Genomic DNA, 16566 nt, shown 5'->3' with positions numbered 1-16566 from the left:
TGAAAGTGGAAATAAACATGAGTAAATTTTGAAAATGTTAAAAAAGTTAAAATTTGGTCTTAGTATATATCCTCAGGCAAGTATAGCCAAAGGAAAGCAGGTTAACAGTAAATATTTTTATCTCCTGCCAATGCATCTACAAACCATTCTGTTGAATAAAATCTGGCAGTTTCCTCACTGTGAGCAGAGATAGGGTAACAACTCTGATGATACATAAACTTGCATCAGATACAGGCTCCATTTTTTGCTGTAATCATCCATCCATAGCCTAGACTGCTCAGCTGACAAGACATGTTATTAATAAAGCAAACTGTACCACAAGTGCATTGCCCTACATGGTGTTTATCTTGTTGGAAAGTGTAATTGTCTGAAACAGCGGCCTCTGTGAAAAGATACCTTATGAGCTGTGTAAAGATCAAAATAATTTCGACTAATAGTGGTAGTTGTTTGTGAAGGATTAAAACATAGGTTATGCTGCATAGAGTTAATGACCCGGCCTTGCTTTTAAGGTCCCTGTGAGATAGCCTTCAATTTCATGCCATGCCTTGTGGAGTAACAAAGACCCTCCACTAGAATGTAAACTCATCAAAGGCAGAGAACTCCAGTTTATTTGCCAATGTCTCCCTAGCACATAGTGCAGTACTTGGAATAGAGTCAACATTTAATATTTGTTGAGTGAAAAAAATGAATGAATATGAGTATAGGAAAGAAATGTAACAAGTTTCAGGTTCAAGCCAAGCCATTATCAGAGTTCCGCCAGGTTGTAACTCAGAAACATAGAGTGGAATCCAATCTCCAGGATTGGTATGGTGGGGAGGGAAAGGGTAAAATGGAAGCAGTGTGAAATCTAGTAGCTGAGGATACCACTTGGGACTCCTATAATTCTAAGGCAGACAGGAAAGTCCCAGGTATAGAAAAGTGTAAAGCTTGTCTTTAGTCCCTGTCTCTCACCCGTACCCTAGCCTCACAGGATAGGACTTGGATGAGTTCTTGCATCTTTCAATCTGGATTCTCCTGGCAGAACAAAAGGAGCTTCAGATCTCAGATTCTCACTAGTGGAGTGCTAGCTGGAACAGCAACTGCATGTGGCTTGAGGACCAGTGTGAGGGGCTAGGACAAGAGCAAGGTCTTAGATAGGGAGACAGATGGAGCACCAGATCCTGAAATGGAGCTGAGTCACCTCTCCATCGAGATAGTAAAAAAAAGAGTATGAAGGAAGATAGAAAAATTTAGAAGTGATTAAGGAGAGTAGATACAGAAACATTTTGTAGAGGAAAGGAAAGTTGAAGGAACCTACTGAGGCCTAAACCACAGCCACTTTTCCTTCTTTTTTTCCCCAACAAAATCTGATGTTATTTTAATTATACCCTCCCACATGCTCATGGTAAGTGATTTCTCTCCCCCGCATGAGGGATAAATTATGTTTGGCATCATTCTTTTTACAAGTAGTTTAGGATGTGTATGTGACACAATTCTGTCCAATGGGATTCAGTTCTGCCAGAGGACTCTAGTAAGGGTTACCTTCCTTTATTACGAGAAAGATAAAGACAGAGAAAGAAAGAAAGAGGAGGGAGACAATATCCCTCTTCTTTGCAGGATGCCCTTACTGCCCTTGACACCAAAAATGCAGAGGCTATGGTGCAGCCTTGAAGGAGATAGCAGGAAAGTGTCATCTGAGGATGGCAGAGCAGAAAGAAGAAATCCACTTGGGTCCTTGACAACATCCTCGAGTTACTCAACTAACCAATACAGGAACCACGTTCCTCCAAACTTCTTATTTAATGAAATAAATTCCTTATCTTTCAAAAGCTACCTCTAGTCAAACTTTCTGTTGCTTGCACTTTTGTTGATAGCTTGATCTTTTCTTGTAAAGGTAAGAGCATGTATTTGGATGTGAAATGTGGGATGTGAAAATTTGAAACATATTTCAGCTCTCACCTATAGCATCTCTCCATGTTCTTTCCCCTCTTCCATCTCTTCGCCACACCTACTGTAATCAGACAAGGGCCAGGGACACAGGACCGGACACAGAAGGATCTCTCCTCTCTCAAGATTTAGTCTTTGTTCCTAGCTGAAGCTCAGCATGTTTGGCTCCTTCACTACAGACATGTTCTGTCGCAGGAAGCTCCTCAGTCACTCCAGGAAACAGGCTTTGGGGCCCTTGCCCCATCAGCTCCACAGACATACCCAGATATGTCTGAACCCCAAGCCACAGCTTAGGCTCAACTGGAGCCCCAGCTGCAGCATCACTCTGTACCTATAGCTTTGTGGCCCTTGAACACAACTAGAGAATGAAAATGGCCAAGACTTAGGGATAGGAACTGGCACAGACATGAGAGAATGTCTGAGATTGCAGGAATTAGCATAGCTTTACTACAGTATAAATTTTATGAAGACCACTTAGCACCCAGCACAGAACTCTGCATCTACAGAGTTAGTCTCAACACATGTGTATTAAATTTAATTGAAATGACCAGATTGTAGGCTGAAAGTCAAATGGCTTCCTTTTGCAGAATCTTCTGTTTAGAGAATGCTTTTCAACCACCATCCCCCCTCCCCCCGCAAACAAAACCTTCAATGTTTTCATCTGTTAACTAAGTTTATTTTTATAATATACTTTGAGACAGGCAGCAGTAAGAATAGTTTTAACTTACCAGGAGGAAACGAAGACACAAAGAGATGATCTGACTTGGCCACAGTCCCAGAGGGCATCCGTGGCAGAGCTAGGATGGTCTCTAAGTCCCTGGGGGCTCTCAAGCCATTGTTCAGATGTCCCTGTATGTAATTGTTTTGATAGCAATTTCCCTGGTTCTCTCTCACTTGCCTGCTAATCACGCATGTCAATCACATTCAGGACGGCCATGGGCCTAAGGGTCAGCCACAGTCTCAGGAGGACATAATTCGAACGGAAAAACAAGACACAATAGAGCACTTTCTCCTTCAAGCATGTATGTCAATTGTGGCCTCATAAGTCTGACAGTGTGTGCAGGAACAGTGTCGCTTTTTTTTTTTTTTTTTTCCCTTCCCGATGGAGAAAGGATGTAGCGAGTGCTCTGACCACAACAGAAAACCCAATGAGAAATTCACCAGTTTAAGATCTTCTTACTGGATAACACTCAAGGATATTGCAAGAGTTCTCCACCCACTCTCTAAAGAGTCAGGAGGGAGGTCCTCTTTCTTCCTCCTCAGTGAGTCTCTGAAGCTTCACTCCATCTGTTAGGCAAGCCTGGACGGTGGAGCGGTAGTGTAAACCTTGACACAGATGCTAATTACCCTTCCCCTACAGACCACTTGGCCCTCTTTCCTCATTTCACTTTCACTTTAGAGAGCAGCATCTGCGGCCCAGAAGACAGGGTCCAGGCCTGGACCTGGGAGAAGGCCCTGAGGAGACGCGCGCGTGCGGCCAACAGGGAGGGGTGGGAAGGGGAGCGTGCGCGGGGCGGAGGCTGCTCGCGTGAGGCGTGGACCCTGGAATGTGCGTGTGCGCGGCCCTCGAGCACCGCCCGCGCAGCGCCGATTGGCCGGGGGCGCGCGGCGGGGGAAGCCCTTGGCTAATCTCCTGCCACTCAGCCCGGTCTACGTCGGCGCCGGGACCGCAGCGCGGCTCGCGGAAGGACAAATAGTCCCCGCGGCGGCGCCGCGCGCCCCTCCTCGGCTTCGCTCACCCCGCCCGGGAGGCCCCGGCAGGCGGGGGAGGGGTGGCCTCTGCGGCTGCTCGACCCCCTCTCCCCTCTTCGCGGCCTGATGAGTGGATTGCGCTCCCTTGGGAAAAGTAATTGGATTCCCGACTCCCTGCAGCCGGGATCAGCGGAAATCGGAGGCTGAGCCTGCAGGTTGCGGGGGGGCGGGGGGGTTGGGAGAAGAGGAGAGGTCGAGGAGCAGCTGCCTGGGAAGGAAACTTGGTGAAAGCAGCACTTTGCACTGACGTGTTAAGGCGTGCTTGTTTCTCTACAGGCCGCGATAGAAAGCTGGGTGGTAAAGAAGGATCAACGGAGATTACCCCGGTGTCCTTTTCTACCTGGCATGTGACTTTTGCCCCTCCATGGTGTCAGCATTCTGAAATTCACCTGGTTGCTGATCTCCGGGAAGAGAAGTAATTTGGAACGTTTGAGTCTTTGAGCCACCACCACCTCGTTTTTCTCTCAGAGCTCTACTTGGAGCTCAGGCGGAGAAAGAACATCGCCAAATCTGGGATTGGAGATACTTCTTGTTAACGGGGTAACTCAGGAGAATATGCCATTCTCACCAGAATCATCCAGGAAAGAATCTTAGGTCCTTGTCTTAGCGGTAGTGAACTTCCCTAAATTTTCTCCTTAGGGGAGATGATGCCGAAGAGGGAGCCTTAAGCAGAGTTTTTGGCTAAAATGATAGGAATGTGCTAGGAATTTAAGTGACTAATTCATCCTCCTTGTGATTTTTTTTCCCATCTAATTTACTGTATTCCACTCATTCATTCATCAAACACGCTTTTATTGGGGGCTTTCCATGTGCCATGCTCTGTTGTACTTACCAGGGATACAGCAGTGAATAAAACAAGTCCCGAACTCATGGAATCTCTTTACAGTTCCTCCAATGGGGGAGACGACAAGACATGTACAAACATATAGAGTATAATGTCATGCAGTGATAAATGCCACGAGGACAAAACAGGGTAGAAGGATGCAGATGACAGTAGTGTGGGGTTTTTTTTATACTTAAGGTAAATTGATCTAGAAAGTCCTCTTTGATGAAGTTATGTTCAAACCGTGGTCTGAATGAAATGAGGGACAAAGCTAAGCAAATGTCTGAGGGGAAGAACTTTCTAGGCAGAGAAAAGAACAAGTACAAAGGCTCTCAGGCCAAACTGATGAGCTTGAGTTAGTAGGAAGCACAGAGGCCAACATGAATGTTACACAAGGAGCAGGAAAACAGAGAATCTTCCTGACTTCCTTCTTCTTCTACTCGAATCTAACCTGTCAGAATAATCATTCTAAATCTTCACTTTTAGTACATCTCTTCCTGCCTCAATAGTTTGATGGCTGTATTTTCTGTTCCATTAAATTTAAATTCTTCGGACTGATTTTCAAGCTCTTGCTCCAATCTAGTTCCCTCTTATCCTGTGAATCACTTTCAATCTATTCCTTCTAGTTCTAGTTAGGTTTGTCTCTCAAGTATTCATGTTTACTTATTCCTGTGTATATTTGTTTATGGGTCTACCCTCACACAACTTAGTATTGATTCAGTAAGGATATATAATTGCAAGTGACATAAAATCCAGCTCAAATTGGCTTAAGTAGAAACGGGAATTTATTGGCTCACATAACTGAGAAGTTCAAGATAGTTTTATTAGACATGGCCTGGCAGTAGAGTTCAAATTATGTCATCAAGATTTGGATTCTCCCTGATAGGTTTGCTCTTTCCTCTGTTGTTGGCTTCATTCTCAAGCTCCACTAATGAGCAACCAGCAGCTCTAGGCTCACTGTCCTCACTACCAGCGAAGGTCAAGTGCCCATTCCTAAACCAATCACTGTTGCTGAGAGAAAGTGATGTTCACATTGCCCTGGCCTGATTCATAAGCCCATTCCTGAAGCTATGTCTATCAGTAATCCATGAATAGCACAAGAAGGTGATTTCGCTTAGGAAAATAGTATGGTTATGAGAGAAAGAGCGAATATGTCCTGGGTAATGAAAACAGCAGACATACCACACTCCTGTTCTGGATGTCCCCAAACATTCTTAATACTTCGTATGCCTTCAAAAATGTTTGTGTCTATTCAATCGACAATATTATTTACCACCAAAAAAAGATACTCACTTCCTCCCAAAAGAGAGATAATCCAAATTCTTACCTAGTTACTGCAGCTAACCCCCAAATCCAGGACAGCAGAGTAATAAGCATGTTTTTCTATTATACAGCAATGTAGTTCCTCAAGGTCTAGTAACCTAAGCTACAAGATAAAATTAGCTACAAAATACTTAATATATAATGACAGAAAAAGAAAACAACTGCAACAAAAACTCATATTTGGAAAAATGACTAATGGCAAACACATAGTGGTCTTTAATTCATAGCATATATCATGTTGGACAGAAACACCAAGGGCGTCCTACAATGAGGGAGGAGAAAGTTCTTTGATCAACACATCTGGCTGCCATGTGTTCACTATTGGAGAATCTCTCATCCATTGTTCCTTCATGCCTGGAGGAACATATCCTGTCTATATCTGTAATGGACAATGGGGAGTATAATTCTTCTAAGGGCCATACCTCTTCAACATTCTCCCTGATACAGTGGGGATTGAAAAAAAAAAAAAAGTAACTTGCTATTGCAGAAATAATAACATTTATCACCAAATAGCTGTGATCCTCTTCTGTTATATAGAATTGTTGCTAGCAAGTGGCTGCATAGGCAGGGACTACATTTCCTGGCTTCCCTATTAATCTTGGTAAAGTCATGCAACTAATTATCTCCTTTGGAATATGAGTGGAAGTGATGTGAATCACTTCTTGCCAATGTGGTTAAGAAGTAGGTATGCCTTCTATGGTCTCTTTTCCTCCTCTGGCTGCACTGAAAGGACTCTAAAGCCCTAGAGAAAAGTCATAAGAGAGCCATGCAATAGAAGGAGTCTGGGTAGCTGAATGACCTTGTAGAAGGCCACTTACTGATCAGGAATGCTGACAGTGGACTTTACAAAAGTGAGAAGTAAACATCAGTTATGTTAAGCCACCAAACTTCTGCATTAAGTGTTAAAACAGCACTAAGGGTAACTGGCCTTTATTCTCCAGACTTGGGTTTCTCTCATCATACAATTTTCTTTACTTCTTTTTTTTTAAAACATTTATTTTTTTATTTTTTATTTTTGAGAGACAGAGACAGAGCATGAGTGGGGGAGAGGAAGAGAGAGAGGGAGACACAGGATCCAAAGCAGGCTCCAGGCTCTGTCAGCACAGAGCCCAACGTGGGGCTCAAACCCATAAACTGTGAGATCATGACCTGAGCCTAAGTCAGATGCTTAACTGACTGAGCCACCCAGGCTCCCCTTTACTTCTTTTTTTAAGTAGGCTCTACACCCAATGTAGGGCTTGAACTCAAGACCCTGAGACCAAGAGTCCCATGTTCTACTAACTGAGCCAGACAGGTGCCCCAATTTTCTTTACTTCTTAGTAAGTTTCCAGTCTATTTGCATGTAGCCAATGTCATGGGGGGAAAAACCGCCAAAGCTAGATGTTATCTTAACCTTCAGTCTTTGCATCTAGATTCCAACATGGGTATTTTTATCTTTTCATAATAGGCCTTAGTGTACTCCTTATTTAATGGCCTCCATTTTGGTTTCTGCCTCAGAACAATTTGAAACAATAGCTACTTGTTTCAAAAAGGTGGGGCAGAGGACAGGGGCATAGTGGTGCTAGAGTGAGTAGAATGGGATAATTATTACCTTTCTAAACAGGCAGGAATTGCTTGAGAGAGGCCTGGGTGTGTTCAGACCTCTCCCAAGTGCCAGTATTTTCCATTTCTTGCCTTCATTGGCCTTAAAATTCTCTGGGGGTTTTTCCAACCCTAATGGCTCCAGATTATTGAAGTTCCTGTCCTATTTGGTTGCAGCCTTAAGCAAAAATGGTCATCTATAACAAAGCAGTATTTTTCCCTCTTAGGCTTAGATATATTAAGTTCATTTCTAATCTTGAGTCTTTCTTATAGAACCTAACTAAAAGCCAACATGCCAACATATAATAGTTGGTGTACTCTAGTATCTGACCTTTTAGTAACATTTTTCACATTTCATACTTGATAGGCACATGTTTTGAATTCTAGTATACAACAGGTGCCACTTTAACATACTACTTTGCAATTGAATTCCCAGCCTAGTATAGAATGGGCCTCATCTGAATCAACTGATTCAACATTGTAACATATTTCACTTACTAATCCCCACTTCTGGTACCAATTTGTGAATTGTTAGAGCTATTTTAGTTGCAGGTGACAAAATAAAAAAACACAAACTGACTTATACAAAAAAGAATATATTGACTATTGGCTCACATAGTTAAAGAACTAAAGATATATTTAGCTTAAAGCATAGCTTGATCCAAGGGCTTAAGCAATGTCATTAGAATTCTATTTCGTTTCATCTCTTGGCTCTGTCTTCTGCGTTGGCTTCATTCTCAGGCTCCATATGGTGGCTCCTGGCAGCTCCAGTTCACATAATCCTTACTGTTAGCAATCTCAGTGGAAGAGTACATGCCTTTTCCCAGAAGTGCCCACAATAATCTCCTTATATTTTATTGGCTTTGATTAGTACATGTGACCAGAGGAATGATTACTTGTATTGTTGAGGGGGGAGTCTACTTTACCTAAAAACGTTGACTGAGAGTAATAAAGGAAAACCAGGGTATGGTTATCAAAAGAGTGAATACTGAGTGGCAAAAACCCAAATGTCTCTCATTAGATACCAATGTGTAGTGATTCCTAATTGCTTCACATGTGTTGGTTTTATCTCCTTCACTGGACTGTAAGTCTCTCTGGAGCAGGATCATGTATTATATGTCTTAACAGTGCCAACCCAGCAGGCAGTCCTTAGATACTGGCTGATTGATTGCCTCTTCTTATAACACTAAAGATGGCGCACCAAAGAGGTAAAAAGAGCTTAATGAAGGGATGATTTACAGAGATGTGGGAAGGGTTAAGGGAACCAACCAGCAATGGTAAAGCCCTTAAGAACCAGGAACAATGGGAAGGCTTAAGCCTGAAGGAGCAGGGGAGGGGAAGAGTGTAAGAGCTATAGTTTAGAAGGGGATGTCTGACAAACGCTGTGACTATAAATAGAGAAATGCAGCCACTGCCAAATGTGGCCCAGCAAGGGACTGAGGAATAAACACTTGTCCTCTTTTCTCCCAGTCTCCAAACTTCTGTTGGTACCTCCCATTGGCCAGACTCAACCAGAAGCCACAGGGCTTGGATGATACAGTCTGTAGAGGTCAGCCTCTAGTATAGAGCAAGGCAAAAAAGATGAAAAATAGATCTTGAGAAGCAAATGGAAAATAACCAGGCCATCCTTGTTATATTCCTTAGAGCAACCCTCAATAAAAACTATTCCTATTTTGTAAGTGTTAACCATATAGCCTGATTTACCATGAAAATATAATTTTATTTTTTCCATTGCATTTGTTAAATATGTAACTAATGTGGTTTAATTTTTATAGCATTTTAAAGACTTTAACATTCTTGAATTCATAAAGCATGAAAAATCTTTTGTTAGCCTATGTGGTTAAAAAGCCATTATCATTGTATTGATATGGAACTCCTCAAGAATATTGTAGCTGGTAATCCATCAGAAAGCCCTGGCACAGCACTTGTCAAACAGTGACAAATTTGATAAATGTTTGATGATTTGAAGAATGATTAAATGAATAAATTAAAGCATTTAGAGGCAGACTCTAAGTGGAAAACTGGACAGCTTTTCCTTGTTAAAGGTTGATACTAACTATATAACATCTACCAATCCTGTCTCTTAAAGTCTGACATTGGCTTTTTAGCTGTTGATCAAGGTCTTATCTCATAGAAAATGGAACTGCAATAAATTTTCCTTGTCAACCTTTAGAAGTAAGAAGTTTTATAATTAACTGTCATGCTAATAAACTCACCATAAAGTCCATTTCAGTTAAGGGATTATTATTTTTAAAATATTAAACTGAGTTGCCTCTTGGAATTGTCATTTAAACGTTAAAAAAATGAATAGATTTGCTTCAGTATATAAACTGGCATTATAAAAGATCAGTCCAAACTGTTTCTCTAACAGATTTTAGTTAAGCCAAAAATCCACACTCCTATTCTTTGGCAATCTTGTGTATATAGGCCTTAAACAGTTTACAGAATGTTTTCATATGTGTCACCATTCATTTATTCATACAACAACTAGTATTGAGTACCTACTACGTGCCACACCTAATCTCTGTCTCACGGAACTTACAGTCTAGAGCATTGTTTATCAAACCTTACTGAGAATATAAATCACCTGAAGATCTTATGAAAATTCAGGTTCTAAGTCTGAGATGGGACCCAAGACCACATTTCTAACTAGCCTCTGGGTGATGTTGATATTGCTAGCCTAGGGACATTTTGAATAACAAGAATCGAATAGATTCTATAATTCTCACAACAGCAACTTCATAAGCAGTTACCAGTATTTTTTATTTTATTATCCTGAGTGCTTGCACCATGTACAAAGCACTGTGCTATAAACAGTTCAATAAAAAGTTCAACGACACAAAAGTCTTTTGGAAACTCACCGCATAGAAGAAAAAAACTAGTGTAACAAATAATTATGAATGTGTGATTCTATATATATGAAATATCCAGGAAAGGCAAATCTATAGAGACAGAAAGTAGCTTGGTGGTTGCCTGAGCCAGAGGTGTGTATAGGGATCGACTATAAATCATCATGAAGGATCTTACTGGGTTATGAAAATGTTTTAAAAACTGGGTATATATAGGGCTGCCCGGGTGGCTCAGTTGTATAAGCATCTGATTCTTGGTTTTGGCTCAGGTTATGATCTTGCATAGGTTCAAGCCTCATGTTGGGCTCTGTGCTAGTAGCACAGAACCTGCTCGGGATTCTCTCTCTCCCTCTCTCTCTGCCCCTCCCCCACTTTACGTTGTGTCTGTCTCTCTCAAAATAAATAAATAAACTTAAAAAATAAAAATAAAAACTGGCTATAGTAATGACTGTGCAACTTAATAAATTTACTAAAAATCATTGAATTGTACACTCAAAAGGGATAAATTTGATAACGTGTAAATTATACCTCAGTAAGGTTGTAAAAATACAATTATAATGTGAAAAAATGCGATATACATGTAGCTTTAACTCCTTTTATTTTTTACTCCCTTTAATAGCCAAGAAAATGGAGCTCACAGAGGCTAAGTGATTTTCTCAAAGTCACATAAGTAGTTAGTGACAGGGTTAGCATATAAGTCTAGTTCTATTAAGTCGAGACTAGTCATTGTCCAAAACCTCATCATCAGAGGAGGCATAGAGATGTATGCCAGGAAGTAGATACCCTTCCACCAAGAAAAGGCTGTACCTCTGTCAGAACTGTCTTCACTTGTGATGCAGAGAGCATCCTGAGTGGTGACCAAAGTGGAATCTCATACACATACTGCTAGTTGATGGGCTGCGCCAACCAACTATCTTCTGGCAGATCCTTGATCTTCATCGGGGTTCTTAGATTCAAGCAATGAAAATAAATTCTGAGTGATTTAGCAGTAAAGAAAGTGGCTAGCTCACAGAATCATTATGAGAGTTGAGAACGAAGCTCAGAGCTGTGCAACCAAGAACAATGCCCACAATCATGCCACAGAAATAAGCATGGTAAGGAGACTGCTATCACTGGTGCTGCTCAGCATGCTGGACTCTGCCCCTTCTCTCCACCACCATCACTGCCCTGGGAACTTAATTTGGCCACAACTGCACAGTTGCAAGAGAACTGAATGCTATCCTTGCTTCCTTGTGTTACTAGTTCTCCACTCAAGCCATGCAGGTGCTTCTGATTGGCTGAGAGTAAGTATGTACCTGAGTCCAGGCTGCAAAGGAGTATGGTAAAGTATTTGACAACTTTGTCAGTTTCTAGATAGTGAGTGTGGGGGCTTTGCTTTATTCCAAGAAAGCAGATTCATATCAGTGAATTTTCCAAGCTCAGAGAGTTCAGATGCTGGGCCACCAAAACCAAAAACAAAACCACCAACAAAAAAATGTCCATTACAGCCTTGCACAAATGATGGTTTATGGAATAGCAGCATAAACATCAAGCAGAAGGTTGTTAAAAATGCAGAATCTGGGGCACCTGAGTGGCTCAGTCGGTTAAGTGTTTGACTCTTTGTTTCAGCCCAGGTCATGATCTTGCAGTTTTGTGGGTTCGAGCCCCATGTCAGGCTCTGCACTGGCAGTGTGGAGCCTGCTTGGGACTCTCTCTCCATTTCTCTCTGTCCCTCCCCCACTCACACTGTCTCTGTCTCTCTCAAATAAATGAATAAACTTTTTTTAAAAAATGCAGGATCTCAGGTCCTATTCCAAATCTGCAGAATTAAGATCTGCTTTCTAAGAAGTAGCTGAGGTAATTTGTATGTACATTAAAGTTTTAGAAGTGTTGCTCTACATTATACAACATGTATTTCTTTTTAATTTTCAAAGATCAGTCACCATTAGGCTCTATTCATCCATAGATTTTCCAGATTTAGTGCAGGATGCCCAAGTAAATCCGAATTTTAGATCAAGAACAAGTCATTTTTAGAAGACATTCCATGAAATATTTGGGACATACTAATACCAAAAATTATTTCTTATATATCTGAAATTCAAATTTAACTGGGTATCTAGTATTTTATTTGGCAATCATAATCATCACAAAATGCACTCACCAGAATGAATAGAAATTAACAAAAAGAAAGGACATTAATGTAACTGCCTACAGGAAAGTATTTACACCAGTTTTCTATTTTGGCAGGATCTAAGTATACTGAAATCAAAACTTGGAAATTCTATACAGTTTCAAACCCAAATTGAGTTCTGCTTATAAGCATTTAATGTTTGAGATCTAATGTTTGAGCATCTAATGTTTGAAGGGTGAGTGCTCTGCTAACCATGAATATTAACTGTTCTGTAGGATGAGTTTTTTAATACACCTATGAACTGCAACTAACTTTATTTAATGAGTTTTGCCCAAAAGCACCTTTATCCCACAGAACCTGGCTACATGAACAGAATACATAAATGAAATTGATGACATCACTATTGGCTTCCCTCTGGAAACTGCTATAATAATTTCATTTTCTTCCTAACGAAAAGGGTTGCTGCCTATGCGCAGGAGTTTTAGAAAAAGAGCTTTCAAATATTCTGTCTGGGAAAAAGGCAGATTGTATCATATATCAAGTAAAATAAGAAACCACATTCAAAAATTAGAGAAAACTTTTAGTATTCAAAAATGTATATCAACTGCATTTATTTGGAAGATGGTTTAATTCACTTTAACATTTTAGACAGTCCAAATATTTCCAATCAGCCAAACAGATTTTGGGGTGATTGGGATATGGTGACTTTACTTTTATAACCTTTTGCATAGTTATCAGTGAACCATCAATGCAGTTTATCAAGAAAAATCTTTCATTTATCCTACTCTCACCAAACCTTATCTTATCCTCTTGGCTGGTGATGAAATGTCCAGGGACTGTGAGAGGGATTGCAGTTGCAAGAAGCAGGATCTCCTTAGGGGCTGATGAGTATTAGAAACTAAAATATATAGAGTCCCCCACCAGAGGTTTTATATTATATTTGCTGCCACCTTTTAATTAATTGTTTGCAAGCTTCACCCTAGAGTCAAATGTCTACAATAGGTGAATAATGTACCCCGGTTTATAGGCTCAGCCATAAATGGGCCTATTGACTAGCCTTTCTTTAAACATTAAGTAATAGAAAAAACATTTGTAGGTACACCATCACTAAGTCATACATGCTATTTCTATAAAAGAGCCAAGGACTTAATTTTTAATACAGAATAGCTAGAAACTATCTGAAGTCTCTTCCTCCCCAACAGTGGACTGGTTAAACAAATAATGGTAGATGCATAAGATGCAGCATTACAAATCATCTTTTTCAGGGATATTTGGAGAAATGGCTGATTCTAGAACTAAAGCAGGAAATCATGAGATAATCCTGGAACACTTGTCATACCAGAAGGTGTCACAGACTTCTGGGTCACATCAAAAGGGATTCAGGAGCTAACTTGAAGATGATCTTATTGGTCAAAGAAGAGATAATTTGAGCATGAATTAGGATAACTGTAACGGAATGGATCAAAGCATATTACATGTTTTGATCTATTAGCTCAAATTGATACTCTTAAACAAAAAACTGTTGGTATCTTGGAAAATGCAAAGAAACTAAATTATTATTTTGAAAACTGGTAAATAAAGAGAATGAGTCAAGCATCTATCTCACTTCTCATGTACATATTGTATCTCATGGTAACCTAATAGTGGTAAGAGGAAGTTTCTCTTTACAGTGTTCCAGCTAATAATTGATGCAGAAATGATAAAATAACATCATATTGTAATCCCTAATGAAATAATGTAACTAGGAAGTGACCGGCTAACTTCACAAAAAGAGAGACAAGTAGATATTACTTACCTCCCGTATATAACATCGCATATAAATTATTCTTACCAAAAAATAAAACTAGAATTCAATCAAGCCTATATATCTATACTTTATAGAAAATACAGATGATAAAGGAACATATTAAATGACATGATTAAAATTAGAAAATCCAGGCTATGGAAAATCTTACAGGACAAAGCATATAGTTTTGTTTTAATAAATCAATCGAAAGAGAAGGAGGAGGAAGTCATAGATTAACAGATTTAACACATGTTAAACAATTCACTGTGTGACTTCATTTGGATATTTATTTATTTTTATTTTTGAAAGAGAGAGTGTGAGTGGAGAGGGGCAGGGAGGGGAGACAGATGGTCCAAAGCGGGCTCTGAGCTAACAGCAACAAGCTCAACGCAGGGCTTGAACTCACAAACCTGCAAGATCATGACCTGAGCCAAAGTCAGACAAGTCACCCAACTGAGCCATCCAGGTGCCCTTGGATCTCAACTTAAACAGACCAAATACAGTTGACCCTTGAACTACATAGATTTGAACTGCGGGGGTCCACTTACATGGGAAAATTTTTTGATAACTACTGTAAATGTATTTCATTTTATGATTTTCTTAATAACATGTTTTCTTTAGCTTGTTTTATTGTACATATACACTGTACAATACTTATAATGTACAAAATATGTGTCAATTGGCTGTTTATGTTATCAGTAAGACAACATTAGGCTACTAATAGTTAAGTTTTGGGGGAGTCAAGAGTAATAGGTGGATTTTTTTCAACTGTGTAGAAGTTAGTGCCCCTAACCTCCACATTGTTCAAGTGTCAACTGTATGATTAAAAAAAAATCTGTGGGACAGTTGGAGGAAATTTAATTTGAAATCACTCTCTCTAAGAGATACTTGCATTTCCACGTTCATTGCAGCATTATTCACAGTATCCATCTACATTCAGTTACTTTCTGAATATTTTATGATATTAAAGCATTTTTATAAACACTGGTGATGGGATGATGATATTGTCATTATAGTTTAAAGAAGCAACATATATATATATATACATATATATATGTATATATATATGTATATATATGTACACATATATATATATATATACATATATATATAAGCATCCTGAACTATTTGTCAATGAACCATTTGATGTTTGCTTCAAATTAACCTGGAGCTGGGGATCCTTGAATAGTTATTGAAGCCATATGATAGGTTCAAGGGCACTGATTATCCTATTCTTTCTCCTTTTGTATGTATTTGAAAGTATCTATGAAATAATTAGATTTTAAAACTGTGTTTAGAGTATGATGTCAATTTTAAGTTTGCAATATACATGCAGAGAATTAAATTCCCAGTTGAATATATGTCCTTCTCTGCCCCCACTTTCTTACCCATTACCCAATCACCCTAATGTTTCCAATGGTTCTTTTCTTTAAATCCCCTATGTGCACCTATCTCCAAATCAGTTCAGTTCTACAGACAGAGGAAAACAAAACAAACAAACAAACAAACCACGTGGAAGATGTTATTGAGCCAATTGCATTCTTTGCTCTGCCCTGGGACTAGTACTTTTTGAGATGGTCAGGAATAGAAGACTGATCTGTAGTGAAGAGACTCCTGCTTCTCTGAGAGAAGTTAACGGATCCTTTGGGGGACAGGCCTATGATTTTGATCTCATTAGCATCGTGAGCTCCATTCAAGTGTGACTGACAGTCACACAAGTCAATACAGGAGCACTTTGGGAGAGCCAAGTTAGAGAGTTTTTTCTTATAGATTAGTGCTTCTGTTCTTACAGAGCTAATCATAAAACAAATCAGAGCATTTTTGATTCAACATATGAATGTAATGAAGCTGCATTTCTAAGAAAAATGCATTATTGGGTTAAAAGAGAAATTACATACTAACCCACTTGTTCAAATAAAAATGTTACTGAAGGAAATGGAAGTGTATTCTAGATGATTATTAATGCTTTCATTTTCACTTTCTTTAATCCTAGCTCAAGTCATATCTAAAGACTAAATGCAACCTCCAAATAAAGAATACTTATATCTTTGCCAGTTTTAATCCTATCAAACATAGCTTATTAAAAATAAAGTAAAATCAAGATATAACACTACCAGACCATTAGAAATAGAGTGGAAAAGAGTAGCCAAAGACCTGGGGAATAACAAGCCAGTCTCATTTCCAATTTCATTCCAGGTTTCATTCCCAATTCCTGAAGTAAAAGATGTTTAAATATTCAATGGCATCCTTTTATCATGCTACTGAATATAGTTTGAAAGCTTAAGGTGATATGTTTAAAGATTAGAAACAATAAGAAAAAAATCCTGTAGGCTTATAATGCAAATGAAACAGGAAAAATTATAGTAAGATATTTTGGATTTAGAGAAGAATGTGCCAATCACCAAAATTTAATGTT

The 16566-nt window shown here is 39.4% G+C and overlaps 1 long non-coding RNA gene across 1 annotated transcript in view; it reads right to left on the bottom strand.

Moving 5' to 3' along the window:
- LOC122221182 overlaps positions 1–3402 on the bottom strand; it is a 118760-nt gene extending 115358 nt beyond the window's left edge. Inside the window, exon 1 of the long non-coding RNA XR_006203121.1 lies at positions 2655–3402. This is a non-coding gene — a long non-coding RNA (uncharacterized LOC122221182). The remainder of the gene's footprint in view (positions 1–2654) is intronic.
- Positions 3403–16566: the final 13164 nt, after the last annotated feature.

The sequence above is a fragment of the Panthera leo genome, chromosome B3 (genome assembly GCF_018350215.1).
Source record: "Panthera leo isolate Ple1 chromosome B3, P.leo_Ple1_pat1.1, whole genome shotgun sequence".
NCBI classification, from domain to species: Eukaryota; Metazoa; Chordata; class Mammalia; order Carnivora; family Felidae; genus Panthera; species Panthera leo.
Note: the sequence above shows the minus strand (reverse complement) of the source record. Positions and strands in the feature narration are given on the sequence as shown.